The sequence below is a fragment of the Doryrhamphus excisus genome, chromosome 1 (assembly GCF_030265055.1).
Source record: "Doryrhamphus excisus isolate RoL2022-K1 chromosome 1, RoL_Dexc_1.0, whole genome shotgun sequence".
Taxonomy (NCBI): Eukaryota; Metazoa; Chordata; class Actinopteri; order Syngnathiformes; family Syngnathidae; genus Doryrhamphus; species Doryrhamphus excisus.
Window position 1 is genome coordinate 41,225,493 of NC_080466.1, and position 12,574 is coordinate 41,238,066.

Below are 12,574 nucleotides of genomic sequence, written 5' to 3' on the forward strand. Positions count from 1 at the left end.
AATTCAATTGAGACAAAGCAGGCTGTCTCTCTTTTCCCCTTCCTTCCTCATAGTAAAGACATTAGCTCCTGTATAAATGACATTTCGTCCATCATGACAAGAATCATTTTATGTGAGCAGACGCTTCTCTGTTTTCCATCACGACTCGTTCGTTCATAAGAGGTGGCAGCGACTCAGTTATGAAAGGTCTCGCTGGGGACTCGAGGACAGAGGTTAGCGTCCGACCCGGTTAGCGTGTGTTCCAGTTAACGTCAAAAATGTACACAAAATTTTGCCTCGATTTATGTACAGTTTCCAGTTAGCATAAAATTACATGAGTCCAATATAGCGTCCTAGATTGGCAACCGTAACCGTAAGTCAGCTACGTAGCCCGTCTGTGATGCAGGTGAATCACAAAAATGTGAACACAAAATACGTTTTTCGTGGCGTAGCGTAGCGTTTGTTTGACGTGACAAAGAACCTCGGCGGCTGGTCTACGGCTCAAAAATCATACATTTCCTATACGATCATTTCCCATGCCTGTACGACCGGTTGTGACCTAGGCTTTAAAGGGGACCTATTGTGCTCGTTTTTCAGCCCTTTGTATTGAGTCGTGGACTCCTATAGAGCAGCTACACACAATAACCAGCGCACAAAGCTTTCTAGTTCTCCCAGAATCTGCACCTATTCAGAAGTATTTGTTTGGATTTCGTGACTCCCGTAAAAACGGTCTGTTTTAATGTATTTCACCCACGGCCCGCCTCCAGACACGCCCACTCCACTGCGACTGCGACTAACAGCCGTAACATTTAACATACAGCCGTATGTGTTGGATTCCAAATCCGATCCAGAAGTAGAGACTGGACAGTCTGATGTTTCTCAAGAAAAGAAGTAACAGTAAACCTCGGATATATCGGATTCAATTGTTCCCACTGGTTTTGTCCGATATAAGCGAAATCCGTTATATGCGTATACCGGAAAATGTCCGTTTTACGCATATATCGGATTTGTATATGCGTAAATCGGATTTTATCCGTTATAAAAAGGCACTTCCTTGACTATGTTTCCAATGTACCTGGACTGGGCAATGAAAAGAGACGTAAGGTAATGAGAATTTAACTTTATTGGACTCTGAGCATAACAAATTGTTAATTAAGCTAGGCCCTGTTATGCCCGTCAGGCCTACGTTATTTCCAATAGTGAGGTTAAGATCTCATTCACTGCTGTGCTAGTATTATTGACGTCACTCACTTTTATATTTGTCCTAAATCTGGAGCCAGGACAAAGACAATAGCCAGTGACATCAACAAGATTAGCATAACGATGCGGCCATCCGATATATGCGAGGGAAATTTAATGGAAATGCATTGGAACGGGACTTTGTCCGAAATAGGCGAAATCCGTTATAAAAAATCCGATATATGCAATGAATTTTTATTGGAAATGCATTACAGAAAAATCGGTTCTTTTTTATCTGTCCGTTGTGAGCGAATTTCCGATATATCCGAGTGCGATATATCCGAGGTTTACTGTACTTTGAGATGCTCTCAATGGTTAATTAGCTTTAGCATTTTAGCGTTTAGGTTTTGTACAGCATCAGTACAGCAACGCCTAATGTGGCCATTTGTTGTGGTGGGAAACGGCTATTAGCAACTGAACTGACCAGCCCGAGCTCAATTGTAGTTGTTACAGAGATGCTAGTCTGAATCCTGACGTCTGATCGTATCATGTCCATGTTTTTAGTGTTCCTTTTTTTCTGTATGAATTACTCTCAGGCTGTCTATTGTCAACATGCAATGTGCAATGTTTGTATATGGAATATGCATAGTTCAGATCCATTGTCTTTGGCTAACTGCTCACTGTGTGTGCGCGTGTGGAATTTGGTAAAAATTCCACCCCCCCCCCCCCCTCCACCCCCACCCCAAGTTCCCTAGAGAGAATGGTGTTAAAATGACAGACGTGTCAGTGTGTGCCTGCTTACCAGTGATCACTGGTGTAGTGGAGTTATTAAAAGGTGTGATCGTATATCTTTTGCCAAGTTGTGTCACACAATGAGACACACACTAATGCTCCTAAAGTGCCTGAAAATAAAATAATAAAAAAATAATAAAATAATCAAAGAAATACAATCTGCATCAGTGGTACACGCAGATGTCCTTGCAGCATTCCGATTGTGTCTCGTACAACGTTTATCACGCCACTCCGAGTGAATTACAGTCATATGTTTGGCTCCAATCAGAAAAGCAAAAAGTCCTGGCCTGTTCCAGCAGCTTCATTGGTTCCAAATTAAAAAAACGATTTCACGACTGAGTGAAGCACTGGCCATCGGCAAGCTGAGCCCTTAGTCCCCAGTCATTGAGTGGAAAAAGACATGAAAACAAGTCACACAAAAGTGCGTTTTTAGACGGAGGGCAGCCATCGTTGGACTTGGAGAGTTTAAAGGGGCCCAATGCTGCTCATTTCAGGGGATTTTAAATGATAGCCGGATACAAGTTGGGAAGCTACAGTAGATTTCTGTGAACAAAATGCACCATAAATCTCAAGTTGCATTCAGGGTAAATCTGAATTCTTCTCCTCTTGGCCAAAACACTGAAACTCTGCAGCTTGCTCCCCTGCCATGCCAAGTGTCAATCAGACCTGCATAGAGACACGGCAGTTATGTGCTAATGGTTATGAGCAAACAATAAAAATAAATAGATGAATATTGCAAAATTCAGGTCTTTAGCTTCCCAGAAAAGGAAACTTTTTTTTGCCTTTCCTGCCTTACTGCGATTTATATAGAAAATTCAAAACACATTCTGGCTGCCATTTTCAAGGAAAAAGCAGTACTGAGAGTACTGGAAGTACAATACTTCTTAAAGTTTTGACATTAGAAATTCACCATGAATGGTTAGGTATACAAACTTCATGAGATTTAAGAGAAAAAAAATGAAAAAGAAAATGAAAAAGAACATCAGATTTTTCAAACTGAGAGGAACAGATAAAGTGAAAAAGGCATCTGGTTAGGATGCCTCCCCCGGACGCCTCCCTGGGGAGGTGTTCAGGGCACGTCCGTCTGGTAGGAGACCTCGGGGAAGACCCAAGACATGCTGGAGGGACTATGTCTCTCTGCTGGCCTGGGAATGCCTCAGGACGTGCCGGGGGAGGGGGGGGGCAGTCACGGAGCAGGAAGTCTGGGCTTCTCGTCTTAGGCTGTTGCCTAATACATAGCATGCATGTTATGTTCATTGTGTAGTATAAATGTCCATAGGTGTGAATGGGAGTGTGTATGTTGTTTATATACAATATTTGTGTCTGGGGTGGATTCCAACTCTCATCGAAAGTCAGCCCTCATGGAGCACTAATAGTGACAATTGGAGAAGAACATGGATGGATGGATGGATGCATGGATAGATGGATGGATGGATGCATGGATGGATGGATGAATGGATGCATGGATGCATGGATGGATGGAAGGAGGCATGGATGGATGGATGGATGGATGGATGCATGGATGGATGCATGGATGGAAGGATGCATGGATGGATGGATGGAAGGATGCATGGATGGATGGATGCATGGGTGGATGCATGGATGGATGGATGCATGGGTGGATGCATGGATGGATGGATGCATGGGTGGATGCATGGATGGAAGGATGCATGGATGGATGGATGATGCATGGATGGATGGATACATGGATGCATGGATGGATGGATGCATGGATGGATGAATGATGCATGGATGGATGGATGGAAGGATGCATGGATGGATGGATGGATGGATGGATGGATGGATGGAAGGATGCATGGATGGATGGATGGATGGAAGGATGCATGGATGGATGGATGGATGAATGATGCATGGATGGAAGGATGCATGGATGGATGGATGGATGGAAGGATGCATGGATGGATGGATGGATGAATGATGCATGGATGGATGGATGGATGAATGATGCATGGATGGATGGATGGAAGGATGCATGGATGGATGGATGGATGAATGATGCATGGATGGATGGATGCATGGATGGATGGATGGATGCATGGATGGATGGATAATATGGTTGCATCATGTAGGTTTGTCTCAGCATTAGCATTGCTTATGTTCCACACAACTCTAAAGGTGTTCAATGTAGGTTATCCCTGCGTGCAACATCACATCTTTGATACGGTATCTGAAGCAGACGGATGTATCCCCAAGCCTTCCATCACAGACATGCATGGACAGAAGCCTTGGCACAAATGTAGGTTAAGTACCTGGCTCATGGGCATAACGTCTGTATATCCCCACGTTGCCTGCCGCAACTCATTCATTCATTCATTTTCTACCGCTGATCCTCACGAGGGTCCCAGCTATTCGGGCAAGAGGCGGGGTACACCCTGGACTGGTGGCCAGCCAATCACAGGGCACATATAGACAAACAACCATTCACACTCACATTCATACGTATGTACAATTCGGAGTCGCTAATTAACCTAGCATGGAATTGAACCCAAGTCTTCTAGCTGTGAGGTCCTCCCGCAACTATTCCCTACAGTTCACTAAGGAAGTTCTTACTTTGTTTGGCTAGGAAATACAGAATGGATGTATGGAGTTAGCACGGTCTCCCTGTGCATAGGCAGATTTTCTCCCACATTCCAACAACATATGCATGTTAGGTTCATTGCCCACTCCAAATTGTCCATAAGTATGAATGTGACTTTATATGTGCCTTGCCATTGGCTGGTGACCATTCCAGTGTGTACCTCAATGGGGTCCAGCATTCCGCTACGACCCTAGTGAGGATAAGCGGCATAAAAACTAGTTGGATAGATGACGCACAAAAACAGTAGTTACTCTCCAGCCATGTTTGTATTTGTATTTGAAGTGGAGTGACGGCTTATATGGAGTTGTATGACGCATCACATGTATGGGATCATACCCATTCTCTCCTTTGCAGCCAGCAGATTAATCTCTAGAGCTGCGCTATTACATAAATACTATATAAGTACACACGGCAAAAAAAGGGAAACATATATATGATAGTATATTTGATGGAACATTATTGCAATAATCACTCTCATGCTATGTTTGTGTTCTCTGAGTACCTTCATTTTTTTTTAACTACTTGATGTTTCAGTAGTTTTTACACAACTCGCTGTTCTCCAACAATTATTTTGTGTGTTTGTGAGCCACTTGTGTGTGTTTGCTGCAGTTTTGGGCCGCCCACAAGCTGCAAGCCATGCTGCAGCCATCAGCAAAGCCTTGTTCCGTCGCCACACAGACACACACACACATACACACACGCACATTGAGGAAAAAGCACACTTGAAATGTAATAATCCTCCCCCTTGCATACAGCATGTGTGTCAAGCACAGGCAAGTCACACACTAGCTTGAAGAAACAGAGATGTCTCATTCATGAATCACAAACGCTACCATCAGAAGAGACAAACATTTTCATTCATTCCTTCATTCAGCGTCATATCTCAACTGGTTTCGCTGCAAGACACAACATCATCGCGGACATTTTTTAACTGGATCCAGCAGGTATCTGCAGCTGTGTGCAGCTGTGGCGCCGTAGCAAGCAAAAACGAAAGATGCATTCACAGATTTCAGGTCATTCAGTTCGGAATCACTGCCCCATATCGTATCTACTCCTTGTACGTGTAGTGGAAGCAGGGGGTGGAATGAGATCCTGAAGGTTCGATAACCTGGCGCAAAAATACCACAGATTTATGTTTTTTACGGCATTGGAATAACATGTGTTATTTGGAATATATTTATTGAAAAGAGGGGAAAAAAATTAAACCATATAATATAACATGATGAAATAAATAATACAAAAAGTGTAAAATAATATAAAAATAATAAATTAAAATAATAAAATAAAATAATACAAAAAAATAATACAAAAAGTGTATAATAATACAAAAATAATTAAAAAAAGAATTTTAAAAAATGTACAAAAAGTGTAAAATAATACAAAAATAATACAAAAAATAATACAAAAGAACTGAATTAATTGTAAATAAATCAAATGTACTTTTCAGTAGAGTCTACTGTGGCTAACCTTGCAACTCAAGTCACGACACCATATTTATTTTCTTACTAAAAAAAAACACAAACAAATGAAAATGCAAATAAATGCAATCAATGGCTGAAACAGGTCACAACATAACTAATTTTTTCTTAAAAAACTCGTATTGTTATGTTATTGCTACGTCCCTTGTTAGTTCTTCCAATGCCGTATTCAAGCTTTTTAAGGTGCTACCAACTCAAGACGGTTGTCGGGACACGTGTTGGCGGGTTTCGTTCCACACGGCAGACATGATTGTTATTGTTTTGAAGGAAAGTGGGAGGACAAGACGTTAGTTAGGGCAAGACTCTACACTGCACAAAAGGATCGCTGCGGGCTGCAACGATGCTAGCCACAGGTGATCGATCGGCTGATGAAAGGATTGCGTGATTTTTTGATGTACCCTTACTAAGTATATATTTTTAAAACGTTTACGTTCCTTTTCTTTAAACTAAAGTATGTCCAGTTTCACGCTGCAGTCTAAATAAACATATTGACATTGACATTAAAATGCTGTTGTAAGCAACAGACACAATCAATGCTTTTCCAATTATTTGTGGCAGACAAATAATTACACTGTGACATTGTGCATGTGTGTGTGTGTGTGTGTGTAGTCTGTACGTGCACGTGGGTACACAAAGTAAAGCTGCGCTCATAGATGAAAGCACATTCAAAATAGTCTGAAAAAATCAGATTAATCAATACATTGACGTGAATTTGTCTTGTAATGAAACTGAAATAACTTAATATGAGTAGAATCATATCTGTGACATTCACAGGGACAAATAAAGATTTTTTGAAACTCTCCACACATTTGATAACACAGCATTACCTCTCAACTCCTGACAGCAGACGCCCGCGTATCTCCAGCCCTATCAATCCTCCAGCATCCAAGAAAAAGCCAACCAAAAGAGCCCGAAACAAAGACTAGACAGCTGTCAATCATTTATAGCTCCAAGCATGTGAAAATGCAGTCGACGGCTATTTGCTGTCCATGGCTTGTATTGATCTTCACCCTTTGACCGATCTGTCTGATTCTCTCACCCTTTCTCCGAGCGTTCGCTGCCCGGCAGGCTGTGTGCTCTCTCTCTCTCTCTCTCTCTCTCTCCATCTCACACACTGATTCGCCATCTGTCACCGCCCCCTCACCTTTGCCCCTCCTACCTCATGAATTATGAATGAGCCACAGCTCCAGTCAAGCACATTCAGGCTGTTTGCCAGACTCGATCCCAAAAATATAATAAAACTTGATTTTAAAAATTCTTAACTTAACTTTTGATATTTAGAATTCTGTATTAATAAGCCACTTGGTTATATAAAATAAAAAAAACAGTTTCTACTCAAGTTAGAGTTGGCACATGCTGCTTCCCAGCATGCTTTGCTGGACTGCTCGGTAAATAGTTATTAATATGTTTAATGCATATCTAATGTGTTTTTATTTAAATTAAATTAATGATATTAGTTTTATAGTGACAATAAAGTTGTATATCAAGCCGATATAGATGCAAATTTGGAATCACTAAAAATAAATATTGAAAAAAAAATCATTTTTTCCACATAAAAATTTTAAGAAAACATTTGCAGTCCCAATGGACTTGTGGCGGGCCACCTCTGACTCGTGAATGTATGGGTAATACTAATTACACTGTAATTACACTATAACTACACTGTAGTTGTCACACATGTAGAGCAGGAAGTCCACATTATGTAATAAAGTTTCCCGCCTTTATGTAATAACGGCACATTTTTGTAATGAAATTCTAGTAAAAGTTATTACAAAATGCGTTCAAGAACTTTATTACATAATGCAGCGCTACAATAAACAGTAAAAAAAAAAGAAAAGAGTGTCGTGTGTATTGAAACCAGTAAGAAAAAGATGGAAAAATGTTCCCATTTCCAGCAAGTCTGTTACGATAAAACGAGAAACTGATCCTTTATCACAACAACATTTGCAGTGGAAATAAAAAGACGACGAGAGGATTTATTTGCGGTGAAACGTGCCGCATGAAGATGCTTTCCAAATAGCGCTTAATGACACCGATGCATGCGTTCCTGCCATGATCATGTGACCTAAAAGCTCCTACACACGGCAGCCAGGCATGAAATCATTCACATGCAAAACGCACAGGTCACGGAAAAGACACGGCTGATCATGCATGAAGGCAGGGCATGCATGCACTCGAAAAACTCAAGCATACTAAAAAACACACACACACACAAACACACATGCAGAAACACACAGCTGTCCACGTTTGCGGTGCAGCCTGAGGCTAGCTGAGATTTCTCATGGATGCGACATGGCTGGAAGGAAGGTCAGTCATGGAAAATTAGGGTGCACTCACACACTCGTGTGTGTGTGTGTGTGTGTGTGTGTGTGTTGGCAAAAAACAGCAATCTTTGGTCTTTTCCAGCTAAAGGGGACTGACATTTTTCAAAGGAATCAAGCAGGTCAGCGACCCATTTTAGACTCGATTTAAAGGAAAACTGCACTTTTTTTTTTTGGTTTTGTCCATCAACCACAATCTTTTTATGAAATATGAACACACGTCTTTCCTTATTCTGTCTTCTAAAGCAAGAAAAACACCTAGCATGTAATGCTAATACCAAAGAAATACGTTTCTGGCATAGTGACACAGTTCTACTTACAACGCCTTTGGCTACGACCCAGAGGTCATCATTGCGGCTATTTTGAAAAAGTTAATGCTAGGTTAATCACGTCTCGTAACTCGGATGATTGCTCGATGTTCATTTGCTCTTAGCATTTTTTACTAAATCTTCCAGTCTTTTGCTGAAAGATATTCGCCATTAGTGATAGCGAACGCCCCCTTGATGTTGCTGTTGTTGACGGAAATCATGTTTGTTGCTACAGTAAACCTCGGATATATCGGATTCAATTGTTCCCACTGGTTTTGTCCGATATAAGCGAAATCCGTTATATGCGTATACCGGAAAATGTCCGTTTTACGCATATATCGGATTTATATCCGGTATATGTGTGAATCGGATTTTATCCGTTATAAAAAGGCACTTCCTTGACTATGTTTCCGATGTACCTGGACGCGCAGGCAACGCTGCAAATGACGTCGTATAGCGGCCTGTCACGATTCGGCGAATCGGAGCGCCACGATGCAGCCATCCGATATATGCGAGGGAAATTTAATGGAAATGCATTGGAACGGGACTGGAGATTTTGTCCGAAATAGGCAAAATCCGTTATAAAAAATCCGATATATGCAATGAATTTTTATTGGAAATGCATTACAGAAAAATCGGTTCTTTTTTATCTGTCCGTTGTGAGCGAATTTCCGATATATCCGAGTCCGATATATCTGAGGTTTACTGTATAAGATCTGGGAAATGACAGCCACCCACAACTCAGGGGGGGCTAACCCCACTATCTGAGAAGCACTCTGTTGTGGTGCCTGATATTATCGGTATTAGCATCAAACAGACACATCGGATTATAACTGGATCAGTATTTCTGCAGACTTTGATATTGATACCGTGCAAAAATGAAAAATGAAATTTAACCCTGACGCTATGAAATGTTATTTTGCCCCCCCACCCCACCCCAAGCATCACCTCCTGACCTAAGACAACCTTTTTTTTTTAGCTTCCCTCTGTCTGCGATATTCAATAATCCCCCACACTGCTGCAAGCTGTGACATGCAAATGAGCCTTGCATGGCATTAAATCATACGTTCCTGACAACAAAGGGTTATCCTCAGCCTTCTGATTATTCCTCAAGACGTACGCCAACACACACTTACACTCCGTGTGCACACATAACTGTCAAATCATATATGGACGTGTAGTATCATATGCATCATATACAGTATGTATTTTAAAAATGTCAAAAAAAAACAATTAAACTCATAGAGAGCAGAAGGAAAAGGACGGAATGAAAAAAATAAGGGCAACATGATAGCTGTGATTAATGCCAATGGCTTCCATGTGTTAATTAACTCTGCAATGACCCCTACATGAACACACACACACACAGATCATTTTTGATGGTTATTGAACTGGGTGTTGGGTCAAATTCTACCCTGGGCTTTGGCCACACATAAACAGATTTATGCATCAGTTACCACACATTTTAGGCTCAAATCATGCAGATATGATTCAAAAAAAGCCACTAGACTATGAAACATTTGGAATGAAGACAGCAGTCTGTTATTAAAAGTTGTTATACTGTCGTTTTTTAGTAAAGATGTAAGTCGGGATGTTATTGATACGTGTCAGGTTCAAGGGACGATATCTATGGGATGGTAATGTATAGTTTACCAAGAGTATTTTCTTCTGTTTTTGCTTTTTTGGGCTTAAGAAAAAACATTAAGCGTGGTGATGAAGCAACTGACACTGAGCCGAAAAAGTACAAAAAGTAAGTAAAAAAAAACACAAAAAGCACAAGAAATACTGTGATGTGAAAAAATATAATTTAAAATATAATTTAACTGGGATTAATTGAGCTATATCTGTCTGGAAACGCCATTTCTAAAGCTTTGGGACTCTAGCCAACCACAGCGAGAGCCAGTATCCACAAATATTGAAAACACTGAACTGTGGTGAACCTTCCCAAGTTTCCCCAGCCAACCAGCATTACCCCAAGAGCGCAAGTCTCGTCAGACCACAGAGGTTTGGAGATCAGCAAGATGTTTTCTTGCAAAATCGAGACAAGACTTAATGTTCTTTTGGGCTTGGAACTCTGGATGAGTCGTCGTTTTGGTTTGGCCGGCCACTCCTAGGAATGTTCACCTCTGTTCCGTGTTTTGGCCATTTGCGGATAATGGCTCTCACTGTGGTTGGCTGGAGTCCCAAAGCCTTAGAAATGGCTTTATAGCCTTTTCCAGACTGATAGATCTGAACTACTTTTTATAGCTTTGAAATCTTCTGCCGGATCACAATTCATCCTTTACACGGGAAATCAACGTAAACAGAATAAAATGCAATGACGAGACAAGAAATATAAGACAATCAAAGCCACGTGCGACGAGCTCAGTGGATGGGTGTGCCACACGTGTGTAACCTGGCACGTGGACACGCCAGCGTGGAAGCAAAACAGAAAGAAAAGCAGCGAGGGAGCAGCTGTTCCAGACAGAGAGACCTAACGATAAACAACAAGCACACCGGTAATTGGCACCATGTTGCCATGGTTACATTGATGCCGAATATCTAGCCATGCCCAGGATGAGACTCACAAGCACACGGAGAGATACACGGGTGAATGCCAGACCACAACACAAACACACATCCATCATGACAGTATTGTTGTCATTTAGATCAATAATACTTAGATAATAATTAGATTAATAATCTGCCCCAATGGATGGACAGGACCCCAAAAAATAAATAAATAAATAAATAAATAAAGGAGCTGCTACCATGACATGCACGCCCTCCCAGGCAACTCATACCGTCCGACCCTTGCAATACAGCGAGCGACGCCCCAGCAAGCGCCAACCGCCGGGACGAACGCCCCCCAGCATGATTGACATTAAAGTCAATCATTATGTAGCTAGACCCCGCCTCCACGGACTCAGACAGCTGACATGTCAATTTATTGAGGTGTCACAATTATCTACCTAATTTTTTTCCTTCGATTAATCACTTTATCGGCAGACGAGTGGTTAGCATGCAGGCCTCACAGCTAGGAGATCCGAGTTCAATTCCACCCACAGCCATGCGTGGGTTTTATCCGGTTTCCTCCCACATTCCAAAAACATGCTAGGCTAATTGTCCATAAGTATGAATGTGAGTGTGAATGGTTGTTTGCCTATATGTGCCCTGTGATTAACGGGGGGTGGAATTGAACCCGGGTCTCCCACCTGTGTGGCCCGGGCACTAACCACTCGTCCACCGTGCAGCTCATTCCAAAAACATGCTAGGTTAATTAGCGACTCCAAATTGTCCATAGGTATGAATGCGAGTGTGAATGGTTGTTTGTCTATATGTGCCCTGTGATTGGCTGGCCACCAGTCCAGGGTGTACCCCGCCTGGGATAGGCTCTAGCACCGTCCGCGACCCTCGTGAGGATAAGCGGTAGAAAATGAATGAATGAATGAAAACCTGATAATCACTTTTTAAATTATTAGAGCCCTGCAGACATGAAATAACACCCCTATAGTCACACTTTAAAAGTATGACATTACTAGTGTGACTCTGTTGACCATAGACTAACTGACTGACTGACTGACTGACTGTCTATATGTGCCCTGTGATTGGCTGGCCACCAGTCCAGGGTGTACCCCGCCTGTGACAGATACTCACAGAGCATGGTGAGTACAATAAATTAGTACATGTTGGCAGGTTTGCAGTAACACTCTCACACACACCCCCTGACAGCTCAACACGCCCTCCCAGAGAGGAGGGGGGGCACCGCCCCAGTATTTGAGAAGCACTGATTAACCCAACCCTAGGCACTTTCAGCAGCATTGTGTATGTGTGTGTGTGTGTGTGTGTGTGTCACAAGCCATCCACACTTCTTCCTTGATCATCAAGTCAAACGCGCGCCATGTCTATTGTCTGAACCCTAACCCCCCCTCACCCCCC

At 42.0% G+C, this 12,574-nt stretch overlaps 1 protein-coding gene across 16 annotated transcripts in view; it reads right to left on the bottom strand.

Moving 5' to 3' along the window:
• Positions 1-12,574, bottom strand: part of nfasca (neurofascin homolog (chicken) a) — an 87,127-nt gene that overhangs the window by 58,504 nt on the left and 16,049 nt on the right. For 6 of the 16 annotated variants that reach the window (XM_058078895.1, XM_058078893.1, XM_058078897.1 and 3 more), the window contains exon 1: positions 6,855-7,103. The exons of 1 other annotated variant lie outside the window; for it this stretch is intronic. The gene's annotated coding sequence lies outside the window, so the exon portion shown is untranslated. Of the gene's footprint in view, positions 1-6,854; positions 7,105-12,574 lie in introns of those variants that run through there. 9 more of the 16 variants (XR_009130558.1, XR_009130564.1, XR_009130570.1 and 6 more) reach the window with 3 other exon arrangements.